Source organism: Lathyrus oleraceus, chromosome 5 (assembly GCF_024323335.1).
Source record: "Lathyrus oleraceus cultivar Zhongwan6 chromosome 5, CAAS_Psat_ZW6_1.0, whole genome shotgun sequence".
NCBI classification, from domain to species: Eukaryota; Viridiplantae; Streptophyta; class Magnoliopsida; order Fabales; family Fabaceae; genus Lathyrus; species Lathyrus oleraceus.
In genome coordinates this window covers 615952024-615966714 of record NC_066583.1, presented here as the reverse complement: position 1 = coordinate 615966714, position 14691 = coordinate 615952024, and positions in this window count along the sequence as shown.

The window sequence follows — 14691 nt, the reverse complement described above, 5'->3', positions numbered from 1 at the left end:
ATCAAAGATTTTTATTTTCAATATTATTCAAATTCTGATTGTACAAAATAACTTTGTCTAAGTTTGTCAAAATCAAAGTGGAAGAACAACAAAATTATGAGCAACCATTGAATACTAGATTAGGCGCAAGCGAGAACAAAAATAATGAATCGGTATAATTCCTTGTGGAATCTTCTTTATTCCCATCTTTTTATTTTTCTATATAGTTTGCATGTTTAGGTTTGTTACTTTCTTATAATCACGTGTGGTTTGGGTCTATTGCATTAATAGCGATTTCGTTGATAAGCTTAAGTTTTATTAGATTGAGACTTCAAATTATTCTTGTTGATAAAATCTAAAGATTGTGATATTAGATTTCATATTGTATTGAAATTATTCACTTTACAAACTCGTGTAACTCGATTACAGCTGAATTAACATATTGGTTATTTTGGTTATTTGTTTCATCTACTTTCTATTTTGTATCCTAATTGATTGTTGTGTATATTCCTTCTAAAAGGATGTATTTCTATACGCACATTTTCCACTATACAAATAATTTTCAAACTTTAATATTTGAAATAAACACTTTTTTAAATCGATCAAATTTTTAAAAGAGGGTATATTCAATCTCCCCTTCTAGACGGTTGAATTCTCATTTTCTCGCCCAACAGAAACTGAGTTAATTTAAACATTTTTTTTGTAGTAGACATAATTTAATATTATGAATCATAAATATATTAATAAGTTCGGTCGGTTTACTCATTGAAAATATCTCTTGAGTAAGCCGAGTTCACTCATCCAACCTGTTAATCCAACTCAAACTCTCTACCTGCATCAAACTTAAAGTCATCAAAATGGATTAGGAAAATTTTACCTTATACCCCTACATTTATCCTTCCACCCCTACTTTTTATAAAAAATACCAATTTTATCCTTATATATTTTTAATTAATTTATTATTTTATTTTTTAAATATTTTTAAAATTTTATTTTTGTGTACCGGAAGACTTTGCAAAAGAGTTCCAGTAGCCATTTTTCAAGTATTTTTTTAACATTTTTTTATGTACCGGAAGACTTTGCAAAAGAGTTCCGGTAGTCAATTTTTGTGTACCGGAAGACTTTGCAAAAGAGTTCCGGTAGTCATTTTTCAAATATTTTTTTAACATTTTTTGTGTGTACCGGAAGACTTTCCAAAAGAGTTCCGGTAGTCAAATTTTATGTACCAGAAGACTTTACAAAAGAGTTCCGGTAGTCATTTTCAAATATTTTTTAACATTTTTTTGTGTACCGGAAGACTTTGCAAAAGAGTTTCGGTAGTCAATTTTTGTGAACCGGAAGACTTTGCAAAAGAATTCCGGTACTCATTTTTCAAACATTTTTTTACTTTTTTTTTTGTATACCGGAAGACTTTGTAAAAGAGTTCGGGTAGTCAATTTTTGTGTACCGGAACTCTTTTGTAAAGTCTTCCGGTACATAAAAAAAGTTAAAAAATACGTGAAAAATAAAATAAAATTTAAATAATATTTAAATAATAAAATAATAAATTATTTAAAAATATATAAGGATAAAATTGGTATTTTTTATAAAATGTAGGGGTATAAGGATAAATGTAGGGGTATAAAGTAAAATTTTCATGGATTAGTCTGAAGCCCAAATAAACATAGCTTTGGACCTTATAATTAGAACTGGATTTTATAGGAAAATTTTACCTTATACCCCTACATTTATCCTTATACCCCTACATTTTATAAAAAATACCAATTTTATCCTTATATATTTTTAAATAATTTATTATTTTATTTTTTAAATATTTTTTAAATTTTAATTTACATACCGGAAGACTTTGTAAAAGAATTCCGGTAATCAGTTTTCACGTATTTTTTAAACTTTTTTTTATGTACCGGAAGACTTTACAAAAGAGTTCCGGTACACAAAAATTGACTACCGGAACTCTTTTACAAAGTCTTCCAGTATACAAAAAAAAGTCAAAAAATGTTTGAAAAATGAATACCGGAACTCATTTGTAAAGTCTTCCGGTTCACAAAAATTGACTACCGGAACTCTTTTGCAAAGTCTTCCGGTACACAAAAAAATGTTAAAAAAATATTTGAAAATGACTATCGGAACTCTTTTGTAAAGTCTTCCGGTACATAAAATTTGACTACCGGAACTCTTTTGCAAAGTCTTCCGGTACACAAAAAAAATGTTAAGGAAATATTTGAAAAATGACTACCGGAACTCTTTTGCAAAGTCTTCCGGTACACAAAAATTGACTACCGGAACTCTTTTGCAAAGTCTTCCGGTACATAAAAAAAATATTAAAAAAATACTTGAAAAATGATTACCGGAACTCTTTTGCAAAGTCTTCCGATACACAAAAATGAAATTTTAAAAATATTTAAAAAATAAAATAATAAATTAATTAAAAATATATAAGGATAAAATTGGTATTTTTTATAAAATGTAGGGGTGGAAGGATAAATGTAGGGGTATGAGGTAAAATTTTCTAAAAACATAATATATTTAGTTGCCTTATTTCACTAAAATTTTATTTCTTCTATTCTATTCAGTATTTTCATGTTAAGTACTATACATTAATATAATTAAATTAATAGTTAATTTTTTTAATTTTCATTTTTCAACTTTTTATTTTATTTTATTAGTTTGAATTAAGTCAAATTTGTGTATTATTTTAAATAATTTCAAAATAACAATAATACTAAATTTTAAAAAAATATATATTATAATATTTTTAAATAATATAATATATAAAATATATATTTAAAAAAAATATAAAGAGATAATACGTTTACGGCAGAGTAGTCTGGATTTCATATATGGCCGGACTTAAGTATGAATTTTGACCTATATTTTAATAGTATGAGCATTTAACTTAACATCCCCCGATTAAACCTGACACCCGCAATTAAACTTGACACACCCTCATACTTTTATATTATCAAAACTCTCTCAAATTGAAATGTGAATGAAATTTACGTTTGAAATTTTCGGTACGAACAAATTTTTTCGTAGTGTATTGTAAATTTTCGGTATATCGGAAATTTTAAAATTTTCAGTATGTTCCAAATAATTCCGAAAATTTGAAATTTACTAAGCGATACTGAAAATTTTAACCAAAGTGAAATTTCCAATAGTGTTATTTATTTAAAATTTTAAACGCTCGGGATTTTACCGACAATTTTGGATGGTTGTGATTGTACCGACAATTTTGTATGGTTCAGAGTAAAAGCAAAGTTGTATAAATAGGGGGAATCACCTATTGTTTGATAAAAATATCTCAAAAATTGTCTCTTCCTCAAGTTTTGATTAAGGCAAAAGTGTATTTTAACTGAGCTTCACCTACCGTAGAGTTTTGGCTTTCAGATGGCACCACATCTCTCGCCGTACTGACGTCCAAATTGAAAGAATTGTTGTCTGATATCGAAAACAGAAATGTGAGAAATATTGAGTTTCGTGAAGATTGGATTGAGACTGACGGGAGGGTGAAATACAACCTTGTTGAATTGAAGACGGATGAAGATGTGAAGGATATGTGGAGATCATTTCTCTGTAGGATAACAAAGGGTCCAATCGAGTTAGATGCTAAGATTTCAAGGTCTGTCGACGACATAATGAAGATGATGAAACGTCTAGAATCATCTGATAGTGTATATGTTTGAAAAGTTTAGGTCCTATCTTATTGGTTCCAAGGTCGTAGTGTATACCGATCACTCGGCGATTAAATATTTGCTCACCAAACCGGACTCGAAGCAAACGCTCATCCGTTGGATCCTCTTGTTGCAAGAATTTGATGTTGAAATCAAAGATAAGAAAAGATCGGAAAATTTGGTGGCGGATCATTTATCTCGCTTAGTTAATGTGGAGGTTACTGCTTCCGAGAAAGAAATTCGGGAAGAGTTTCCTGATGAAAAACTTTTCAAAGTTCAAGTTAGGTCGTGGTTTGCAGACTTTGCGAACCATAAGGCTAGTGGTTTGGTGCCTCCCGACCTAACTTCGAACCAAAAGAGGAAATTTCTCTCAGATGCTAAGTACTACGTATGGGATGACCCATACTTGTTTAAATTGGGTGGTGATAACCTTTTGAGGAGGTGTGTTACTGGCGATGAAGCGCAAAGCATTCTTTGGCATTGTCATAACTCGCCTTACGACGGACACTACAATGGGGCAAGAACGGCCACTAAAGTCCTTCAGTCAGGATTTTATTGGCCTACTATTTTCAAAGACGCAAATGCCCATGCGCAAAGTTGTGATAGTTGCCAAAGAAGTGGTGGGATTGGTAAGAGAGACGAGATGCCTCTCCAAAACATCCAAGAGGTTGAAGTATTCGATTGTTGGGGTATCGACTTTGTTGGACCATTCCCACCCTCATATGGTAATGAATATATGCTTGTGGCGGTTGACTATGTTTCTAAGTGGGTTGAGGCGATTGCCTAACCTCGGGCGGATGCTAAAACGGTAATAAATTTTTTGAAGAAAAACATCTTTTCCCGTTTTGGAACCCCCAGTGTGTTGATTAGTGACGGAGGGTCGCACTTTTGTAATACATTGTTAGAAAGCGTTTTGAAACATTACGGTGTATCACATAGAGTGGAGACTCCGTATCACCCACAAGCAAACAGTCAAGCCGAAGTCTCTAATCGTGAGATTAAGAGAATTCTTGAAAAACCCGTGTCGAATTCTAAAAAAGAGTGGTCGCAAAATTTGGATGAAGCTTTATGGGCATACCGTACCGCTTTTAAAGCTCCAATTGGGCTAACTCCTTTTCAATTGGTATTTGGTAAGACTTGCCATTTTCCGGTCGAATTGGAGCACAAAGCTTTGTGGGCTCTGAAATTATTGAACTTTGATAAGGATTTGGCCGATGAAAAAAGAAAAGTGCAATTGCTTGAGTTGGAAGAAATGCGCAATGCCGCATATCACTCGAGTTGGTTGTACAAAGAAAAGGTGAAAGAGTATCATGACAAAAAGCTTAGGAAGAAGGAATTTGTGCCCGGACAGTTGGTCCTTTTGTTCAATTCTAGGTTGAAGCTATTCCCCGAAAAATTGAAATCTAAATGGTCCGGGCCATTTCGTGTCAAAGAAGTCAAAGAGTATGGAGCTGTTGTCATTGAGGACGTGGAGAAGAAAGATAGTTGGACAGTTAACGGCCAACGTTTGAAGATTTATCTTGGCGGTCTTGTGGATCGCGAGAGATGTGCAATCTGCTTGGATGCTCCTCTGTGAGCATCTCAAACCGCCGAGCTTATCCGATGTTAAACAAGCGCTTGTTGGGAGGCACCCCAACATTGTAAGTATTTACAGCTTTGTGTTGTGTGGTATTGGTTTTCAAATTGGTGAACCTTGCTGAATTGTGTTGTGCAATGCTGTTTTGGAAAAAACAGGATCTTGTCATGTTCGCTAGCTGCTCGCTAGGCGAAGACAGTAGCGAGATGTTCGCTAACTGCTCGCTAGGCGAAGGCAGTAGCGAGACGTTCACTAGACGAACGTTGCGTGATAGAACTTTATTTTTTTTCAGAGGGCCACTCATTTGGGCCCAAAACCCATTTATTTTGTTTTAGTCAGAATAGGGTCACGAACTCACTCTCACTTTCACACTTTTCACTTCCATCTCACACAAAAACTTTGAGAATCATCCCTGTGCAAACCCTAACTGTTGCATTTCAGAATCAAGAAACCTCTTCAATCAGGTTTGTTCTGTCTCCATTTATTTGTGCTTTCATTGTTGTAAATTCTGAAGAATGAGACATTAGGGTTGAATTTGGGAGATTGGGTATCATTAGGTTTGCATGTATGTTTAGGTTTGCATGTATGTTTAGAACGATTCCTCGCATGATAAATTACTTTGTTTTTGGAATGGGTATCATTAGAATTTGGGTTTTCTGAAATTGGATTGTTAACAATGGAGAACTCAGAATCCCGTAACATTCGCTAGCATCTTCGCTAGGCGAATCTGTGGCGAGCATTCGCTGTCACTTCGCTAAGCGAAGCAGTAGCGACCATGACAGTATCTGTTTTTCTGTTTGATCTCTAATCTGTTTTGTGGTTGTGTGCTGTTTCTTTTCTATGATTTTACAGATGGCATCCAGGTCCAGTGCTGCAAAAAAGAGAAAGGTCGGGAGCACTTCCCGCACTGTGCCAATTCAATTTGACACCGATAAATTCGTTGGGCCGAAGCAAGCCGCACGTTATGTGGCGTTGGAGAAACGGAAAATCTTACCTGAGAAGAGGTTTTCGATCAACCCACAAGGCGAATATCAGACATTTGCAGGGTTGATACATAGCAAGAAATGGGACAAGTTGATCTCTCCACTCGAAAGATATGATATTGAGATAGTGCGCGAGTTCTAAGCGAACGCGCTGCCTAATGACGACGAGCCTTTCACTTGGACTACAAGAGTGTCAGGACGTCAGGTCGCTTTTGATAGGGATGCTATTAACCGTGTGCTTGGTGAACCTCTCCATCTGGGAGTTAATGAGAGGGATGCATACCACAGAGATTTGAGGCTCCACAGGGACACTGATGTTATTTCTACGGCCCTGTTGTTTGAGGGAAAGTCGGTTGAGGTAAACCCATCTGGGGTTCCTGTGAGGTACCATCGGGAGGATATGATTCCCTTGGCTCAGCTGATCTTGATGCTGGTTCTGACTAACATTAAGCCCAAGTCACACACGTCGACCGTGCCGATCCTAGTGGCACACTTGGTCCACTGTATTCTAACTAATGTACAGATCAATGTGGCGCGAATCATTGCGATTGAGATGAAGTCCGTGGTTGAGAGCGGGCTGAAGTCAAGGGTGCGAGTTAACTGCCCCCTTGCTTTTCCTTGTCTCATCATGGCTTTGTGCCTACAGTCGAGGGTGAAGCTACCCTCCCGCAGTCAGGTAAGGATTTCGGCCGCAATCGACGTTCGATATATGGCCAAGTACTGTAAGCCGAAGAACTTCCGAGGTAGTACATCTGCTGATGATACCGGGGCTGCTGATGGTCCTGGTGCTTTTTCTCAGGGGTTTGATCCTTTCCAACAAGTTGTTTGCAATTACAATTGGGATTGGATGGCGGTGACTCAGCGTGCCATGATTGATATCCATGACTCTATGCAATTATTACAGTTGCAGGTACGTGACCCTTCTGGAGAGCATCCTATGATGACGCGTGAGCAGTTCCTGCAACATGCTGGCTAGCCTGAGGACATGCCTGTTTTCGGAGATGGGGCGGGTGCTAGTGCTTCTTGTTCTGGTGGCGCTAAGGATGATGAGATGATGATAGTGATGATGGTTCCGGTTCTGAGGCCGGTAGTGAAGAGGGTTCTGAGTCCTATGAGGACTAAGTTTTTTTTATGTTATGTTTTATTTTCTTGTATTTTCAGATATTTGGTATTTTTGGTTATGTACTTTTTGGGGTGTTTTGTCCCCCACGCACATTTTAACATTTTGAAGTGATGGTTGTTGTTTATGTTTTAAATTATTGTGTTTGGTTTGAATTTCTTTTGTTTAATAAATTTTTGGTTGTTGAGGGTCAAACCTTCTAGATTGGTTGCTCCTCAAAGAAGTATCCAATGAAGGTGTATCTGAGCTTGGATGGCAACGATGAAAATAAACAAGCCAATAATGCTAAGGTACATGGTTACCTCCGGTTAGAATTTTAGAATGCATTAAGAACTTTACTCTTTTCGTAATTGAATATTATTCCTTTTGCAACATAATTGAATGAATGATTCACCTAGGGCTTAGAACCACAAATTGTGAGGAAACCTCCATTGTACACTAAAATGCTGGATTCTAATAAACTGTGTTGATTCATTTGATTCATGCTTTGTCTTTTATTATTTTGAATTTGTGGAAGCAATTAGAAATGATCAAGGCGCTTGTTTTCTTTCGAGCACAACCAGTTCCAAATACAACTTACTCGTGAGCAGAGAGTATTCATGAACCCCTTTGAGCTTAAACAGTTGAATCTCAGCTTGAAATAAGGTGAGACGTCAAAATCTTTTTTCTTGAAACCCTGAAATTTTTTATAATTGTTCTTTTGCCGTAAAAAGTCAAGAGCATTCACTTGGGGTGAGTAAAAGCTAAGTTGGGGAGAACGAAAATGAGAATCGGTAGGTGCCACAACTCTTGAATAACCGAGCAAGCATTGAAAAAAAATTAGAAAAAGAGAAACATCTGTTTTGTGAATACGATGTAAAGAAGAAAAAAAAGAGAAAATGAAAATGAATGCTTGCTTGGAAGAAAAATAGTGAAAAACAAAATTGAGTTGTGAAATAAGAGTTGTGAAGGTTTCAAATGAGAAACAAGTGCAGAAGTTGAGATGTGTGAATAGCTTGTACAGTGAATGTCTCTTTTGTGTCGGCAAGTTCGTTTTCAATGGCCTTAGATATGACCCTTGTTTGTAAACCTGACCAAGCTACAACCGGAAAAGACCTTAGTGATCTTCGTGCTTCCGCATTTTCATTTATAATTGTTAGACATTGTATGAATTGAATTGACTTTTGCATTGTTTGTTGGAGAGTGAAATTGTCCCCGCGGTTGCAAACGCGTAATTTCTTCAATTCTTATTCGAAGAGGAGAGATAGGGTGATTCATTCAGGATAACAATGTTGTGGATTGATACATGTTTTGCATTGCTATAAGGCTTTAGTTCTTGTGTATTGTGTTATTCTAACCATTGGGAACTTGTGTCTGGTTGATTCTCTTGTGTTTGAGCCATTTTATCCGATTTCGGAGAAACCTTTTTCTTTAAGCAAATCCTCTTGTCCTTCAAGAGGCATACTTTGCCTGAGGGCAAGCAATAATCTAGTTGGGGAGAGTTGTTAGATGCCCAAGTTTGCTTATTTGAGCTATCAAATGTGGGCATCTTTCACTTCTTTTTGTTGAAAAAGTGTTCGAAACCGCCCTTGCTTTTGTTGATTTGCAATACTATGTGAAATGATCTTGGTACCTTTAATTTGTGTGTTATTGTGTAGGAATTAGGCATGAAAGAGTAGAAAACTAAGGCACAAGAAAGATGGCAAAGGAATCAAGAAAGAAAGCAAACATAAGCAAGCTCGCTAGGCGAGTGAGGTAGCGAATTATTCGCTAGGCGAGCACGCAACGAGATGCCAGCGAACACTCCCAGACTTGGACAGTAGCAAAAAGATCAATACTCGCTAGGCGAGCATCCAGCGAGCAAGTAGCGAACAATTCCAGTAGCAAAAGCATCAAGACTCGCTGGAGCGAATGAGAGAAGCGAGGGCTTCGCCTAGCGAAGGATTGTTCGCCTAGCGAACTATTGCAAACTTGTCTGGATGATTCCTCTGGTCGTAGGCTCTTCTGGTGACTTATTTTGGGGCTCGCTAGGCGAACCATTCTGCTCGCCTAGCGAGCATGACAGCTCAGCAACCACTTCTATAAGTAGCATGGGCTACTTTTTGGAAGATATTTTTTAATCTTTTCATCAGCTTTTTACTTGTTTTTGGTTCCAAGGTGATTTTTGTGCCCTAAAAACCCCATTTCTCATTCTTCTTCTTCTCTTGACAATATTTTACAAAAAGAAGGTGGATTCCCATCCAATCTCAATTCTTCGACTCGGATGTTGATCAACCTTCTTCCGAAATTTGTTGTTCAAGCTACCATGAAAATGAGTAGCTAAGTCTTTCATTTGGTCAAGGTTAGATGTAGATGATCATAAGCTTTGTATGTATATGGATTGATCTTCATTTGTAAACTCTTTGATGATGAATGTATGGTGAAAACCTTGTTTTATTGATAACTCTTTGTGTTGGTTTATTATTGAAAGGTGTTTTCCAACTCTTGACCTAGGTTTTCATCCATCCTTGTTCTTTAGCTAGAGATAGTTTTGAATGAGTTTGTTCACTAAAAAGTTGAACCTAAAAGTTATCATTTTGATAGATTGTGTGAGAGATCAACAATGGATCAAAATGAAAAAACCCACAATGTGTGTTAGAAATAAACACATTGGGAGGATTTTATGAATGTGTTTATCATCTAATGGAGTTTATGAGTTTTGTTTGATCGAACATATGCATGCAAAGTGATCGTCGAACCCTAACTTTGACAATCTATCTCAAATCGTAAAACCAAAACTTTTACCGCAATTTCTTACTTTTTATGCAAGCTACCGTAACCGAAAACTAAAACCCCCTTGTTACTATAAGTTAAGAACTTAACAACTGTCGAACGGCGGCAATATCACATAATTCCTGTGGAGACGATAACAAATCCCGATACTCTAACCCTGTCACAACAAAATGGCGCCGTTGCCGGGGATTGTGAATTGATATTGCGAGCATCGCAATAGTTGCTGAATTTTTAACTTCTGAATTTTTGACTTGTGCTTGTTAATTTGTTTGGTTTAGTGTGCAACTTTCGTTTTATGCGAGGGCAGGTTCTTGAGGACCAACTTCTTTTTGATCCCGAGATCGAAAGAACTGCAAGGAGACTGAATAGCAGAACGAGACGAAGAAGGCAACAAGCTAGACAACGACAAGAACAAGGAGAAGGTTCTTCTACAACACACCCACCACCTTTCACACCTATCATGGAACCACCACCACCACCGCCCGTTTCCACACCGTGTGTCAACAGTCCGAGGAATACAGCTCAGTTTACCAACCACACGGGAAGGCAAGCCGAGATGAAGACGGGAACTCTTAACTTGCTATACGGAAGTCCATTCACCGGAATGGACCATGAAGACCCCTTTGCTTTTCTCACCAAATTTTACGAAATAGCATTGGAAGCCGGAGTTGATCAAGCTCAAGAGCTACCGTTGTTCAAAAGACTATTTCCTCATGCTTTGCTCGGCAAAGCCAAAGATTGGTACTTGGATCAAACACCTGCAGTCATGACGGATTGGAACGTGTTGGAAGAGAAGTTCATTGAAAGATTTTTCTCCCACAACCGGTTCATGGAATCCAAAACGGCTATCTCCATGTTTTCACAAGGAGTCAAAGAATCATTGAATGAGGCATGGGAAAGATTTAAATCCATGCTTCGAAAGTGCAAAGGGCATGGTTTTGACGAATTGACGCAAACCCACATTTTCAAGAATGGCCTTCAACCTAATTGCAAGACTTTATTGAATGCTACCTCGGGTGGTTCTTTGTTGTCTAAAAGCGCCGACGAAGCTATTGATATCATTAACCGTATGGCTCTAAATGACCTCCAAAGTCAAAGTAGAGGCAACACTTTGAAGAAACCGGGAGTGCTTGAACTTGGGACAAATGATGTTATTCTTGCCTAAAATAAACTCATTTCACAACAAGTTGAACTCTTATCTCAACAAATAAAAGAGTTGAAAGAGCCTTCAAAAGCTAAACAAATAGCTTGTTGTGAGCTTTGCAAGGGTGATCATGGCACAGGGTTTTGTCCACCTCGCGGGTTCGAAGAGGTGAATTACATGGCGAACCAACGAGACTACCAACCGAGGCAGCAACAACAACAACCGTATCAACAACATCCTCAAAATCAACAACAACACTTTCAAGGGAATCAAGGGTTCCAACCAAGGGGTAACTATCACCATAACCAAGGTTATGGGGGTGGTACTTCTAGCCGTCAAAATCCTTACCAACCTCAACCACCGCCGGTCGTGACTTCAAAGTTAGAAGAGACATTGACACAATTTATGCAATTGTTGATGGCTAATCAAAAAGAGCAACGATGCGGCAATCAAAAATCTCGAAACTCAAGTCGATCAACTTGCTAAACAACTAGCGGAACAACAACCCGGACCATCTTTTTCGGCAAACACGCAAACGAATCCAAAAGAGCATTGTAAAGCGATAACGACGAGAAGTGGAATGGAGTTGATTAGTGAGAGTAAAAAAAGAAAGGATAAGAAAAAAGATGAGGAGAAAAAAATAGAGGATAGCATTGATGTTGAATTTGGGGAGCGGAGTGAGGAAGAAGTTGAAAAGAATGAAAAAAATGGTGAAGTAGAAAATAAAGAAAGTGTGGAAGTTGAAAAAAATAAGAGTGATGAAGTGAAGGTGGAGGGAGTAAAAAAGAAAAGAGAGAGGAATTCTAGAGTTTCTAAAGGAAATGAGGTAGTGGGCGCTACTCCAATCCAAAACCTTCCGTATCCACATGCTCCATCTAAGAGGGAGAATGAACGGCATTACGCCCGGTTCATGGATATATTCAAACAACTTCAAGTGAACATTCCGTTTGCCGAAGCATTGGAGCAAATGCCTAAGTATGTGAAATTCATGAAAGACATACTCACTAAAAAGCGGAGGTACACGGAACCGGAGACAATTGTCCTAGATGCTAGTTGTAGTGCAATCATTCAACGGATGCTTCCGAGAAAAGAGGTTGACCCGGGACGAGTTACTTTGCCGGTTACAATTGGTGATGTCTATGTCGGAAAGGGCTAATTGATTTGGGGTCAAGCATTAATCTAATACCATTGTCTATTGTGAAGAGGCTTGGCAACATTGAAATGAAGGCCATCCGGATGACTTTGCAATTGGCCGATAAGTCGACTACCCATCCTCATGGGTTAGCCCAAGATGTATTGGTCAAAGTTGACAAATTCTTCTTCCCGGTTGATTTCATTGTGATTGATATGGAAGAGGATGACGATGCTCCGCTTATTCTTGGTCGACCGTTCATGAAAATCGCACGCATGATGATTAACGTTGACGACGGTTTGATGAAGGTAAGGGTCCAAAACGAAGAAGTTACTTTTGATCTATTCGAAGCCATGAAGCATTCAAAGGATAGTCATGATAGCTTTTGCATTAATGCGATCGAAGAGGCAACTTTTGAAGTTTTTAAACATATTCATGAGATATCTCCTATGGAGTTAGCTCTTGATGACTCCTTTGAAGTTTTCACAATTGAAGAAGAGCAAGCTCTTGATGAATGCCTAAGGGAACTTGATAGTCTAAAAGAGTTACATCCGTGGGAAGTTGAGGAGGAAGTATTGAAGAAGAAGGTTAATGAAGAAAAATCGCCGATTGAATTGAAAATGTTACCTTCTAATTTGAAGTATGCATTCCTCGACGAGACCGAAGCAAAGCCGGTTATCATAAGCAATCTTTTGTCAAAGAATGAAGAAGCCCGTTTGATCAATGTTTTGAAAAAGAATCAAGAAGCCATGGGTTGGACTCTTTCCGATCTCAAAGGAATTAGTCCTTCCTATTGCATGCACAAGATCTTAATGGAAGAGGACTTTAAGCCGGTAGCTCAACCGCAACGCCGCTTAAATCCTACTATGAAGCAAGTTGTTAGAAAGGAGGTTGTTAAGTTGTTGGATGCGGGAATGATTTACCCGATTTTGGATAGCCCATGGGTTAGTCTTGTACATGTGGTTCCGAAGAAAGGTGGCATTACCGTTATTCGAAATGAAAAGGATGAGTTGATCCCGACAAAAGTGGCAACGGGGTGGCGTATGTGCATTGATTATAGGCGGTTGAATACCGCAACTCGAAAAGATCACTTTCCACTCCCGTTCATGGATCAAATGCTAGAAAGACTTTCTGGGCAACGATACTATTGTTTCTTAGATGGCTATTATGGGTATAGCCAAATTGTGGTTGACCCGGCCGATCATGAAAAGACGGCTTTCACATGTCCTTTTGGAATTTTCGCATACGGTAAAATGCCCTTTGGGTTGTGCAATGCACCGGCGACTTTCCAAAGATGTGTGCAAGCTATTTTTGCCGACCTTATCGAGAAAACAATGGAAGTCTTTATGGACGACTTCTCCGTATTTGGTGGTTCCTTTGGTCTATGCTTGGATAACTTGGAAACGGTTCTTGAAAGATGTGTGAAGACAAATCTTGTTCTTAATTGGGAGAAGTGCCACTTGATGGTGACCGAGGGGATAGTGCTTGGCCATAAAGTCTCTTCAAGAGGGCTTGAAGTTGATCGTGCTAAAGTTGAAGTGATTGAAAAGTTGCCTCCTCCGGTGAATTTGAAGGGAGTCCGAAGCTTTCTGGGGCACGCCAATTTCTATCGGCGCTTTATCAAAGACTTCTCAAAGGTAGCTAGGCCTTTGAGTAACTTGCTAGCTAAGGATCAGGTATTTCTTTTAACTGATGAGTGTTTACAAGCTTTTGAAATTTTAAAGGAAAAATTGGTTACCGCTCCAATTATAGTCGCTCCAAATTGGAATTTAAATTTTGAGCTCTTGTGTGATGCGAGCGACTATGCAATCGGAGCGGTATTAGGCCAAACAAAAGAGAAAAAATTTCATGCGATACACTACGCAAGTAAAGTTCTTAATGAGGCTCAAGTTAACTATGCCACCACTGAAAAAGAATTACTTGCGATAGTGTATGCGCTTGAAAAGTTTAGGTCCTATCTTATTGGTTCCAAGGTCGTAGTGTATACCGACCACTCGGCGATTAAATATTTGCTCACCAAACCGGACTCGAAGCAAAGGCTCATCCGTTGGATCCTCTTGTTGCAAGAATTTGATGTTGAAATCAAAGACAAGAAAGGATCGGAAAATTTGGTGGCGGATCATTTATCTCGCTTAGTTAATGTGGAGGTTACCGCTTCCGAGAAGGAAATTCGGGAAGAGTTTCCTGATGAAAAACTTTTCAAAGTTCAAGTTAGGTCGTGGTTTGCAGACTTTGCGAACCATAAGGCTAGTGGTTTGGTGCCTCCCGACCTAACTTCGAACCAAAAGAGGAAATTTCTCTCAGATGCTAAGTACTACGTATGGGATGACCCATA